Genomic DNA, 13,406 nt, shown 5'->3' on the forward strand with positions numbered 1-13,406 from the left:
CAAGAGTTCAGGAACAGGGCCCAGGCCCTGAGTTCAAGCCCCAGGACTGGCCAAAAAAAAAAAAAAAAGAATCAGAAAGTTCTCATGTATACATCTCTTCTGCCACAGCCACCTCATTCCCCAGGAAATAGAAGCTGAACATTCTGGCTTCTGAGTATTCATGTGACTAAAACACCCGTAGCCTAAGCCCTTTGGCCAGGCTGGCTCTTCACCCAGAGGCTCCGCCTTTCCCTGAGTGTCTGATTTCTGGTAGCACACGGTCAGGCAGATCTCAGAGACTGGTTGTGCTGCTCCTCTCTTGTCTCTGGTCACTGAGACCCAAGTGGACTGGAAGCACTTTGCTCAGGGCAAGGAAAGCAGGAGACAGGGGACGTGGTCCTGTGGATCATTAACAGACAGACAGACAACCCCCCCACCACCACCACACTCCATTCCTCCCTCCCCCAATTCAGTAGAAAATGACCAGCCATCTTCTTGAGCCCAGCACATGAATTATCCAGGGACTGCAAAGAAAGGGAGACCATTTCTGGAAGAAATCTATGGCCTCCATCTGTCCCTATGTCCCAAAGGCTCCCAGGCCTCAAAAAGCCTTTTGTGGATGCAAACACAGGTTTGTTCCCGACACACTGCAGTCTCCTGCACACCAAAGAGAGTACTTTCCTTGGGCCCTGGACAGTTATACCCCTAAGGAAGAAGTGGCTGATTGGCTGACATTACACGCTTGCTCCTCAGCTCAGTCAGTAAGCTAGATGTGGCAGAGAAAGGCAGCATACTTTTCTACTATAATATTTATTTTTGTTGCTGGTCCTAGGGCCTAAGTACTGTCTCTGAGCTTTCCCCCTCCATTAAGGCTAGTGCTCTGCCACTTGAGCCACAGATCTACTTCCTGCTTTTTGGTAGTTTATTAGAAATAAAGAGTTTCATGGACTTTCATGCCTGGGCTGGCTTGAACCTCAATCCTCAGATCTCAGCCTCCTGAATAGCAAGGATTATAAGTTTGAGCCGGCAGTGCCTGGCTTCTGCCATGATTTATTTTAGCAAGGATTTTTTTTTGGGGGGGGGGGGAGAATGGGGGAAGGTCGTGGGGTTTGAACTCTGGGCCTGGGCGCTGTCCCTCAACTCTTCAGCTCAAGGAGAGAACTCTACCACTAGAGCCACAGCACCACTTCCAGTTTTTCTGGTGGTTTATTGGAGATAAGAGTCTCATGGAGCTCACACCTGTAATCCTAGCTACTCAGGAGGCTGAGATCTGAGGATCACGGCTCAAAACCAGCCCAGGCAGGAAAGTCTGTGAGACTCTTATCTGCAATAAACCACCAGAAAATCAGAAGTGGTGCTGTGGCCCAAGTGGTAGAGCACTCACCTTGAGTTGAAGAGCTGAGGGATAGCGCCCAAGCCCAGAGTTCAAGCCCCATGACTGACAAAAAAGAAAAAAAGCCTCATGGACTTCCCTGCTGGTGCTGGCTTTGAACCACACTCCTCTGATCTCAGCTTCCTGAGTAGCTAGAATTAGGTGTGAGCTATCAGTGCTCGGCAAGGATTTATTTTCATATCACAGAGTTAAAAGTAGGGAAAAATGGAAATGAGAGAAAATACTTCCTGTTCCTCCAGGCAGGAAATGAGTTAAAGACTCTATATAATTTTAATATTCATGAAGCAGTTTGGCATATGAACACCAGTTCTGATGATAGGTCCTGTCTTAATTTTCATCTCTGTCAAGTTATGGCTCTGAGAAAGTCACTTCTTCCCTCTGCCTCCATTTCCTAACCTTCAAACTGGGAGTATAAGGGCCAGGTGTTGTGGTGCATACCTGTAATCCTAGATACTTGGAAAGCAGAAGTAGGCTTGTGGTCTGAGGTTAGCTTTGGTAAAAGCATCAGACACTATCTCTTTTTTTGTTTTTGGGTCTGGTCATGGGGCCTGAACTCTGGGCCTGGGCGCTGTCCCTCAGCTCTTCAGCTCAAGGATAGAGCTCTACTACTTGAGCCACAGCACCACTTCCGGGTTTTTTCTTTTTGCTTATGTGGTGCTGAGGAATCGAACCCAGGGCCTCATCCATGCAAGGCAAGTGCTCTACCACTGAGCCACCTTCCCAGCCCCAAAATTCATATGAATTTACATGTATTTGTTTTTTGTCGTTCATGGGCCTTGAACTCTGGGCTTGGGCGCTGTCCCTGCGCTCCGCAGCTCAAAGAGAGCACTCTACCTCTTGAGCCACAACACCACTTCCAAGACACTATCTTAAAAACATATGAAAGCAATAAAGGGCTGGAAGGCAGGTTCACATGGTAGAGTTTTTGCCTTGTGAGTAAGAGACCTTGCACTCAAACTCCAGTACAAAAATAAAGAAAGGGAGAAAGAAAGAAAGAGGAGAGGAAAGGAAAGGAAAAGGAAAAGGAAAAGGAAAAGAAAAAGAAAAAGAAAAAGAAAGCTGGGCTCTGGTGACTATGCTTGTAAACCTCGCTACTCAGGAGGCTGAGATTTGAGGATCATGGTTCAAAGCCTATCTGGGCAGGAAAGTCCCTGAGACTCTTATCTCTAATTAAACACCAGAAAACTAGGGCTGGGAATGTGGCTTAGTTGTAGAGTGCTTGCCTGGCATGCATGAAGTCCTGGGTTTAATTCCTCAGTACCACATAAACAGAAAAAGCCAGAAGTGGTGCTGTGGCTCAAGTTGATAGAGCTCTAGCTTTGAGCCAAAGGCCCTGAGCTCAAGCCCCAGGACTGGCAAATAAATAAATGCTTACCACAATTATACCAAACTCTCAGGACAGCACTTAATTTGATGGGACAGTGACAGGATGTGCTTGTTTTAAACCTGGAAATACCCATTGTCCCATCCCACCTGCGCTTCCCATCCTCATTACCTCTGGCTAAATTATTCCTAGTTGGGAACTTTGGTGTTTTTTCTAAAAAAACCTCATCTGTGGCTTGTTTATCCAGAAAAGAGGAAAAGTGTTAGAGACACACCCTGGAGCTGAGCCTAAGTAATGGGTTTAATACCAGATATTTGGCAGTGGAGCTGTGTTCAAGTGGTACAGTGCCAGCCTTGAGTTAAAAAGAATAAATAATAAAAAAAAAAACCACAAACAGTACAATAAAAAAAAAGAATAAATAAATAAGCAAGACTCGGAGCCAAGCATTCTGGCTCACGCCTGTAATCCTAGCTACTCAAGAGGCTGAGATCTGAGGATCATGGTTTGAAGCCAGCCTGGGCAGAAAAGTCCCCATTGAAACTCTTATCTCCAATTAACCACTCAAAAAACTGAAAGTCTTGAGTACAAAGAGACTCAGGGACAGTGCCCAGGCCCTGAGTTCAAGCCCCAGTACGGGTCTCTCTCTGTGTCTGTGTCTCTGTGTCTGTCTGTCTGTCTGTCTGTCTGTCTCTCTCTGTTGGTCTCAAGGCACCCATATGTAGCGGCAAGTCTGCACAACTTCAGTGCACCTTGCAAGACTTGTTGGCCACCCCCTGTCTCTCCCTCACTTCCAAGGTGCCCTTTCTTCCCTCGTGATCACCATGGAAAGCCCAGGACTCGGCTCCTCCTGCAGGCGCTGTCACTGTCCGCGAGCCCGCAGCCCTCCACTGCCCTTTCTCTTCGCATCTCTCAGCCTGGCCTCGAACACCCAAAGACAGCGCCATCTCCACGCCCCCCCCCCCCCGCCTTGCCCCCAGACCCAACCTCCCTGCCCGGGCCTTACTAGGCAGGGCTTGGACCCGGTTGTTTTGTGCTTGCCATGGTGATAAGCTGACGAAGGGAATGCAGGGAGGAGAGGGGCGCCTCCGAGAACTGAGGGGTGCTGGCCAGCCGGAAGGGCTGGGGTGGGGAGGCGGCGCGGTGGGGCGCAGGCACCGTCCATTCCAGCCCCACACCCACAGGTGGAGCCCTCTTCCCACCGAACCCCACGGCCCTCCCCTCCGTCGTGACGGGAGCCGAGAACTGAGGGTCCCGCAGGGCCTGGAATTCACCGGAGGTCATAGGTCAACTACCCATGCAAGTCAGCGGATGCCCCCAGATGACCTTCTCCGGTGGGGCTCCTTTCTTCGGTCAAACTTTGGTCTGGAGGGTGGGTGTTCCCTGGGGGGAGGGAGGTGATCAGAGGAGCCCCCTGTGTCCAGACAGGGACCCCGGGTCCCCAGGCTCCCAGAGATGCAGATTCTGGGACCGCCTAAGCCCCCCGGGCTGAGCGGAGGAGCGGGTGGGGGAATGGCAGCAAGCCGGTGGGCGTGGTCACACGGGGGCGTGGTCGTCTGGAGGCCCCGCCCTCGGCCCCGCCCCTCCGCTGGGACCCGGGAGCCGGGCTGGGCTGCTGCCGCGGGGACCGCGCCCCCTGTCACTTCCCGTCTAAGAGGTCTGGGAGGCCGCAGTTCTGTGAACAGCAGAGCACACTAACGAACACTGTCCGTCTCCTTAGACCATCAGATCCACCGCCTCCACCCCACCCCCACCCCACCCCTCCATCTTGGGTAGCTCACTTCATCTCTCTGAGCCTCAGTTTCCCCGTGTGTACAGCCGGAGAGGACCGAGCTACAGCTCCCCCGCCCCCCACCCCAGGACTTCCAGGATTGAATGAGAAAAGCAGCAAAGCCCTTGGCACCCAGGCGCCCCTCAACAATGGGGGCTGGCAAGGGAGAAACTGCCTCTCCATCTCTCCTCTGCCCACCCACCCGCAGCCCAGGGGGACTGGACTGCCCCAAGCCCAGCCCTGCCCTGCCTGGTGCTTTGGAGCTGGGCAGGAGAATGGAGCCAGCAAGAGACAGGCTCTGAGACCTTGGAGAAGTCCCTGCCCGCTCTGGGCCTCAGTCTCCCCTGAGTGGAAGACAGATGCTGGCCGCCACTATTCTGAAGGAATGTAATGCCAGGTGCATTTATGGAGCACTCACTGTATGCTCCAAACGTCCCTCTTTCCAGCAACTCTGTGCCTCCTCTACCCACACTGTTCAGGAGACGGTGATCAGAGATGGAGCCACCTGTCCAGGGATACACAGCTGAAGAGGTGCTGAGGGCTTCCCCTCCCCTCCCACCCCTTCCCAGCCTGCGCTGGGAGGGGCTGGCCTGGAGGAGCCCCTGCCACCGGCCTCCACCCCACAGCACATAAGCCAGGGCAGGGCTGTTGCTCCGTCTCCATATATGGAGGGGAGGAAGAGGGATGTTCTGGAAGCAGCACTGGCCTGGGAACATAGAGGAAGGGGCTCTGTCATTCCATCAGCCTCTGGCTGGGCCATCTGGATAAGTCATGTGACTTCTGAAACTCTTCATCTGAAAAAAAAATGGTGACCACAAAGCTCCCTTTGTCCAACATGACTAAAGAAATGTCACCTATGATCGCAGCTGAGTGCCCACCACAGGCCACAGAAAATAGGTGAGGTGTGGGGGTTGGGGGGGGGGGAGGGAGTCAGAGAAGATGGGTGACCAACGGAAGTTCAAGCTTTGGGAGAAGACAGGTGACTTTTAGAATCTAGAATCAAGGGGCAAACCACAGGGGGAAAATCCCTAGGGGCTCTGGACAGGGTGCAGCGTGGCCCGGAAGTGTGACCTCAGCTGGACCCATGATCTCCAGCAGAATGAGGTCAGGCTTGGCTGTGGCCTCAGGGAGACATGGAGGGTTGGAAAACTAAGAAAAAGCCACAAAGGAGGGGAAGAAGGATTACAAGTGATAGCTTTAGGGTTGGTTTGACCTGGGTTCAGATCCAGCTGGGCCATGTGACCAAACATAGGCAGGTGATATCACCTATCAGGGCCTCAGTTTCTCATTTAGACTTCCTGTGACACCTATTTTTTGCTGAGATCAGATCGTGTAAATCATCCTTTAATTGGACAGAGTACTTCCCTGGGGCCAGGGGCTGTTCTGAGCACTTTAGAGATGTTTGTTGCTTTTGAGACCCAACTGTCCTTTCCACAGCATACGGCTTTGTTACTATGAATGTAGGTTTGTTTTTTGTTTGTTGGTTTGGTTGGTTTTTTTTGGTGCTGGTATTGGGACTTAAACTATAGGCAAGGACACGGTCTTTTAGTTTATTGCTTTTTTCAAAAACTTAAGGCTAGTCCTCTACCACTTGAGCCATAGCTCCACTTGACTTTTTGTTGCTTAACTGGAGATACAGAATCTCATGGATTTTCCTGCCCCAGCTGGCTTTGAACTACGATCTTCAACTCTTCAGCCTCCAGAGTAGCTAGGATTATAGGTGTGAGTCCTGATTGTGTTTTCCTGGCAGATCAAAAAGAACAGTGAGTTACCCAAGAGGGGCCAGGTAGCAAGATGGGGCCTGGGGCATTTCCATGGGCCCAGTGAGTAGGACAGGATGGGGAAGTTGGGAAATTGGAATGCCCTGCCCTGTCCCCTGGGGCTATGGTCTCAAGACCTTTAGGAAGAATACTGAGAATTAGGAACTCTTTCCTAGGGGAAATCTCCCTGTACAGGAAGTCTACCTTGCTTTCCAGATAGAGGGTGTGTGTGTGTGTGTGTGTGTGTGTGTGTGTGTGTGTGTGTGTGTGTGTGTGTGTGTGTGTGTGTGTGTGTGTGTGTGTGTGTGTGTGTGTGTGTGTGTGTGTGTGTGTGTGTGTGTGTGTGTGTGTGTGTGTGTGTGTGTGTGTGTGTCTCTGTGTGTGTGTGTCTGTGTGTGTCTGTGTGTCTGTGTGTGTCTGTGTGTCTGTGTCTGTGTGTGTCTGTGTCTGTGTGTGTCTGTGTCTGTGTGTGTCTGTGTGTGTGGCCTGGCTGCCTCCAGTACCCAGCCCGCCCAGGCCACAGCCCCTCCACGGCTCCGCTCCAGCCACCAGCCCCAGCCGTGTGTTGTGGCAGATGTTTTTGGATGTACCATGGCAACGGCAGCACAGGATGTACCTCTGGATTGCAGCAGGAATGAGCCCACGCTCACAGGCTGCCCATGTGTTCCCCTCCCCAAAGACTGGGGACAAACTGCCCAGGTCCAGGTTGGGGACAAATGGTGTTTGTGTCTAGAGAAGCAGATCCTGTGTCTTCCACAGAGTCCATGGCAGGGGGGGAGGTGAAGGGGGGGCGTAATATGTGTATACAGAGAGCTTTCCTGGGCATTCCTTGTTCGGGAGATGAGCTGCCTGTCAGATGGTCTGGTCAGTGGGAGGCCTGAAGCTAAGCACTCAATATAATACATAATACCCAAATTCAGGGGGAGATTTTCTGAGTTCATTACAGTATCAATTCATTTTTCTTTTTTGGTGTCAGTCATGGGGGCTTGAACTCAAGAACCTGGGCACTGCCCCTGAGCTTCTTTTACTCGAGGCTAGCACTCTACCACTTGAACCATAGCTCGTTTTCTTTCTTTCTTTCTTTCTTCCTTTTTTGTCAGTCATAGGGCTCGAACTCTGGGCCTGGGCGCTGTCCTTGTGCTCTTCAGCTCAAGGCTAGTGCTCTACCTCTTGGGCCACAGCACCACTTCCAGTTTTCTAGTGGTTTATTGGAGATCAGAGTCTCATGGATTTTTCTGCCCAGGCTGGCTTTGAACCATGATCCTCAGATCTCAGCCTCCTGAGTAGCTAGGATTACAGGTGTGAGCCACTGGCACCCAGCTCATAGCTCAAGTTTTCAGATAATTTATTGGAAGTCTCACAGATGGGCTGGGAAGGTAGATCAGTAGTAAAGTGCTTGCATCGCATGCATGAGGCCCTGGGTTCAATTCCTCAGCACCACATAAGCAGAAAAGGCTGGAAGTGGTGCTGTGACTCAAGTGGTAGAGCGCTAGCCTTGAGCTGAGGGACAGTGCCCAGGCCCAGAGTTCAAGCCGCATAACCAACTAACCAACAACAACAACAAAAAAAGTCTTATGGACTTACCTGTCAGCTGTCTTCAAACTTCAATCCTCAGATCTCAGCCTCCTGAGTAGGTAGGATTGCAGTAGTGTGCCATCAGTGCCCGGCACAGTATTAGGTTTTTAATTGCTGTTGTTGTTGGTCATGGGACTTGAACTCTGGGCCTGGGCACTGTCCCTCAGCTCTTCAGTTCAAGGCAAGCACTCTACTGCTTGAGCCACAGTGCCACTTCTGGGCTGCCTGGACTGGCTTTGAACTGTGACCCTCAGATCTCAGCCTCCTGAGTAGCTAGGATGTCAGGCGTGAGCCACCGGTGTGCCTGGCCACAGTATTGTTATTATAGGGCTCTGAGGTTCTTTCTGCTTCCCAAAGGATAAAACAAGCAGAGAGCTGGGACTGGGACCTGAAACTATCTTGCTCTAAACCTTTGATCTGACAGTGACACAGTCACAGCTTGGCCACATTATTTGCCAGGCCTAGTGCCAAATGAAAAGGCTGGCCTTTGTTAGAGACGTATTGGGAATTTGGGAAGGGCATGATAGTGCATATGTATAGTCCCATCTACACAAGAGACTGAAATCTAAGGCCATCTCCTTGAGATACTACCTATAAAATAAACTAAAAAGCTAAAGGGGCTGTGGCAATTTCTAGATCCTGAGCTCAAACTTCAGTTCTGTCCCTCCCCCAGAAAATTATTAGATTTTTTTTTTTTTTGCCAGTCCTGGGCCTTGAACTCTGGACCTGGGTGCTGTCTCTGAGTTCCTTTGCTTAAGGCAAAAGGTATACCTACCAACACCAGCCACAGCACCACTTCCAGCCTTTTCTGTGATTTAATTGGAGATTAGAGTCTCATGGACTTTCCTGTCTGGGTTGGTTACAAATTGTGACTCTCAGATCTCAGCCTCCTGAGTAGCTAACAGGTGTGAGCCACTGGTGCCTGGCAAATTACTAGAAATCTAGAGACTGTAACAAGCAGAGTAGTAAAGCCAGCACAGATGCCTTAGAAACTCCAGGTCCTGTGCTGGGAATGTGGCTTAGTGGTAGAGTGCTTGTTTAGCATGCATGAAGCCCTGGGTTTGGTTCCTTAGTACCATATACACAGAAAATGCTGGAGCTTTGGCTCAAGTGGTAGAGTGCTAGCCTTGAGCACAAGAGTTCAGGGACAGTGCCCAGGCCCTGAGTTCAAGCCCTAGGACTGGCAAAAAAAAAAAAAAAAAAAGAGAGAGAAGAAAAGAAAAACTCAGGGACAGCTTCTAGGCCCCAAGTTCAAGCTCCAGGACTGACAAAAACAAAAACACACCCTAGGGGCTGGGAGTGTGGCTTAGTGGAAAAGCATGTGCTCAGCATGCACAAGGTCCGAAGTTCAATCCTCAGCTCCAAAATAAATAAACCTCCAATCTCTCTGTGTAACCTCGCTGCGGTTAGCAGGGGATTTGTTTCCTCCCTGATCATCTGTCAGGATCTCTGGTGATAAAACACACCACCTCCTCTTTTTCCAGTGCCTGGCACGTGGCAGGGGCCCTGGGAAAAGGGGAATTGTGCCAGTATGGGTGATGTGATTAAGGAGTTTGGCTGGCATGATCTTTCAGATTTTTCCAGTCTAGAAACCTCAAGATTCTCTGATTCATAGTGAATATCTGGCCCTGACCCCAAAGCCAATGCGCCACACCCTTGCTGGGGTTCCTGAGGTGACAGAGCCATGGTCCTTGCCTCAGGAGACCTTGATTTAGGCAATCATGGGTATCTTCAAGCCTAGGGGCTGGGTATGTGGCTTTGTGGTAAAGTGCTTGCTTAGCATTCATGAAGTCCTGGGTTCGATTCCTCAGTACCACATGCACAGAAAAAGCCAGAAGCGATGCTGTGGCTCAAGTGGTAGAGTGCTAGCTTTGAGCAAAAGAAGTTCAGGGACAGTGCTCAGGCCCTGAGTGCAAGCCCCAGGACTGGCAAAAACAAACAAAAAACCCCATAAGACCTCTTCAAGACTAATCAATGAAGTTGGGAATCTCACAGACTTTCCTACTTGGGCTGTCTTTGAATAGAGATCCTCAGATCTCAGCCTCCTCAGTAGCTAGGATGGTGGGTGTGAACCACTGTTGTCCAGCAGGGGGCTATTTTCTCTGTGTTGATAGCCTCTCTTGCTTTTTGGCTATGTAGTCCTGATTCTTGTTTCTAAGTATCTCTGAGAAAAAAGTCACAACTGCTGCTGGAAGGATTAACTCAGCAATGGAGTCAGCCAGCGCTCTGTATTCTCCATTTCTTCATCCAGGGACTGGGTAAACCTCAGATCGAAAAACAGTGGGGGAAAATTGCATTTGCATTGAATATGTCTAAGCTTTTTTTTTTTTTTTTTAATTTGTCATTGTTTATTGTCATCATTTAAATCGTGGTTCATTGGAAATAAGAACATCACAAATTTTCCTGCCCAGGCTGGTTTTGAATTGTGATCTCAGGTCTTAGTCTGCTGAGTAGCTAGGATTACAGCTGCTGAGCCACCAGCACCTGACTATTATTTATTTATTTATTTCATTTTTCTTATGCTTGAACTCAGGGTCTGGGTGCTGTACCTGGGCTAATGTTGCTTAAGGCTAGTGCTGTCCCATTTGAGCCACAGCGCCACTTCTGGCTCTTTCTGAATAGTTTATTGGAGATAGAGTCACATGGACTTTCCTGCCTGGACTGACTTTGAACCGCGACTCTCAGATCTCAGCCTCCTGAATAGCTAGGATTAGACAGGCATAAACCACAGTGCCCAAACTATTATTATTATTATTATTGATGGAGCCCAGGGCCTGGAACCTGCTAAGCACATGTTCGACCACAGAACTTGGCTGCCAGGCCAGGGAAGTTATGTTAAGTTCCCAGCATCCTCTCCTGTATGGGAGGATGCTCATGTGTGTGTGGCTGACATTTATTTGCCAGGACAGTTGACAAAAGAAAAAAACAAAAGGATCTGGTGATGAAACTGGACAAGTGTACTTGGAAATGCATGAATGAACAGTTTCCCTTTAAAACATGGCAAATGCCATCTGGGGAGGGGGACACACCTGTGTGGCCAATGACACGAGTGTCATCTCTATGGACAGGAGGCTTCACTTTTGAATCCTCTGCTTTCTGGCTGATACCTAAAGGGAGACCAAGATGCACCTTTGGCTGGCTTCTTCCCACCACTGGGTGGGAAGATGTAGCTTGGGAAAGGGGGCAACAGTACCTGGCCACTTTCATCGCTTTATAGTTGCAAATTGGCAAATGATTGAGGCTTGGCATGCCGGTTTCCTTATCTGGAAAGGGAGGATAAGCCCAACATAGTTGTTGCATGAGGCATCCATGGGCATCCCTAAGTAAAGTGCATAGGAGACACCTGAGAAATTGGGTCAGGCCTCTGCAACCACACTTGAAGATCCAACTAGACACAGATTAAAAAAAAATATTTTGGGGCTGGGAAGGTGGCTCAGTGGTAGAGCGCTTGCCTTGCATGCATGAGGCCCTGGGTTCGATTCCTCAGCACCACATAAGCAAAAAGAAAAAAGCCGGAAGTGGCGCTGTGGCTCAAGTGGTAGAGCGCTAGCCTTGAGGTGAAGAGCTGAGGGACAGCACCCAGGCCTAGAGTTCAGGCCCACAACCGGACCCCCCCCCCCAAAAAAAAATTTGGGGGGAGGGGAAATTACCCATATTATGAGCATCTTATCCCTCATTCCCTAAAGAACACAGACTCTAGCTAGGCATGCATGGCTCATGCCTGTAATCCTAGCTACTCAGGAGACTGAGACTTAAGGAACCCAGTTCAAAGCCAGCCTATGTAAAAAAGTCTATGAGTCTCCAAGTAGCCAACAAAAAAGCTGGGAGAGCCAGTGCTGGTGGCTCACACCTGTAATCCTAGCTACTTGGAGGGTTGAGATCTGAGTCAGTTTGTCTCGGAAAGCCTGTGTGGAACGTGACTGTAACCAGCAAACTATAAGCCTACTTAGGCATCATTCTCATGTATGTGCATGGTTCCTAACCCTGACCATCAGAGTCCCAGGGAATCCACCAGAAGCTTACAGACAGCTGGACCCTGTCCCCAGACTATGATTTATGTTTGGACCCAAAGAGAATTGGTTGCTATCTCCAGCCTCACTAAAGAAGAGTTCCTGAACCACGGCCCTTAGTGTGTTTAAAAACCATCTCATGAGCTGGGCACTCTAGCTCAGGCCAGTAATCCTAGTTATTCAGAAGACTAAGATCGGGTGGATTGAGGTTCAAAGCCAGCCAAGGCAGAAAATTCTGAAACTCTCCAAAAAGAACCAGCAAAAAGGGGCATGGCTCAAGTGGTAGTGTGACAGTTGAATAAGCATGCAAGCCCTGGTCATGGCAAAAAAAAAATTAGTAAGAGGACTGTGTTATAGCTTGACAACACTAATCACTAAATGTATCCTACTAACCTCTCAATTTGACTTCTAACCCAATAAGCAATTCCTAGCCAACTTTGGTTTTAATACATACTTACCTAAAACTATTTCAGAGGTACTGAAGTTTGAACTTGGGGCCTCACATTTGCTGTTGGCATTCTACCACTTGAGCTATGCTCGTTTTTCTTTTTTTTGCTGGTTATTTTGAAGATAGACACCCCTCCCCCACCACAGCTGACCTTGAACTATGATCCTCTGGAATTCAGCCTCCTGAGTAGTTAGAATTACAGGTGTGAGTCAATGGTGTCCTGTTAGGAATGGTTTTTTTTTTTGTTTTTGTTTTTTTAATTCAGTCACTCGACTGTTGTAATTATTACAAGGTAATGAATTTACATTCTGGTTTATCTATCAGTCTCTCAGGAGTCCAGCTGAGACACAAGTTGGAACTGGGTCTGCAGCCACTGGACTTTAGGGTCCCACTTATGCGCATGAGGCAGGCGGTGCTCCCCAAATCCTGTGTCCAGCCTACCCACAGTCATTGGCTTGAGCCTTGGTCTCCGTCATGGTATATGTGGTGCCCACGGGGGGGGGGGGGGGCGGGGGGGAGGAGACACCTGCTCCTTTCCCACAACTGCAAGGCTGGAAGGCTCTGGGCAGCAGCCAGCCTATCTTCCTTCCTGAGTCAACAAGTGTTAGGGCTCAGGTACTGAAGGCTCCGTCCCCAGCAGGAGGTACTGTTGGGAGGTGGAGAAACTCTTGGTGGGGCCCTGGAAGGGAAGAGTGGGGCCCACTCTGCTCCTTTCCTGTCTTTTGCTTTCTGGCCAACAGGAGGTGAATAGTTTTCCACCCCACCCTTCTGCCACGATGCTCTTTCCTCACCACAGCCTCCAAGCCATATGGATGGAAGTTTGAGAATGTGAGCTGACAAGCCTTTCCTCTTTATTTTTTGTCAGTTGTGGGGCTTGAACTCAAGGCCTAGGCACTGTCCCTGAGCCTCTTTATGTTCAAGGTTAGTGCTCTGCCACTTGAGCCACTTCCGGTTTTTGAGTGGTTAATTGGAGATAGGAGTCTCACGGAGACTTTTCTGCCTGAGCTGGCTTTGAACTGCGATCCTCAGATCTCAGCTTTCTGAGTAGTTAGGATTACAGGCGTGAACCACTGGTGCCTGGCTTTTTAAGTTGGCTTTCTCAGGTATTTTCACTCAGTGATGGGAAGCTGGAGACTGGTCCTGGGCGGG

The sequence above is a fragment of the Dipodomys merriami genome, unplaced genomic scaffold, assembly GCF_024711535.1.
Source record: "Dipodomys merriami isolate MVZ:Mamm:240054 unplaced genomic scaffold, mDipMer1.0.p SCAF_45, whole genome shotgun sequence".
In the NCBI taxonomy this organism is placed as follows: domain Eukaryota; kingdom Metazoa; phylum Chordata; class Mammalia; order Rodentia; family Heteromyidae; genus Dipodomys; species Dipodomys merriami.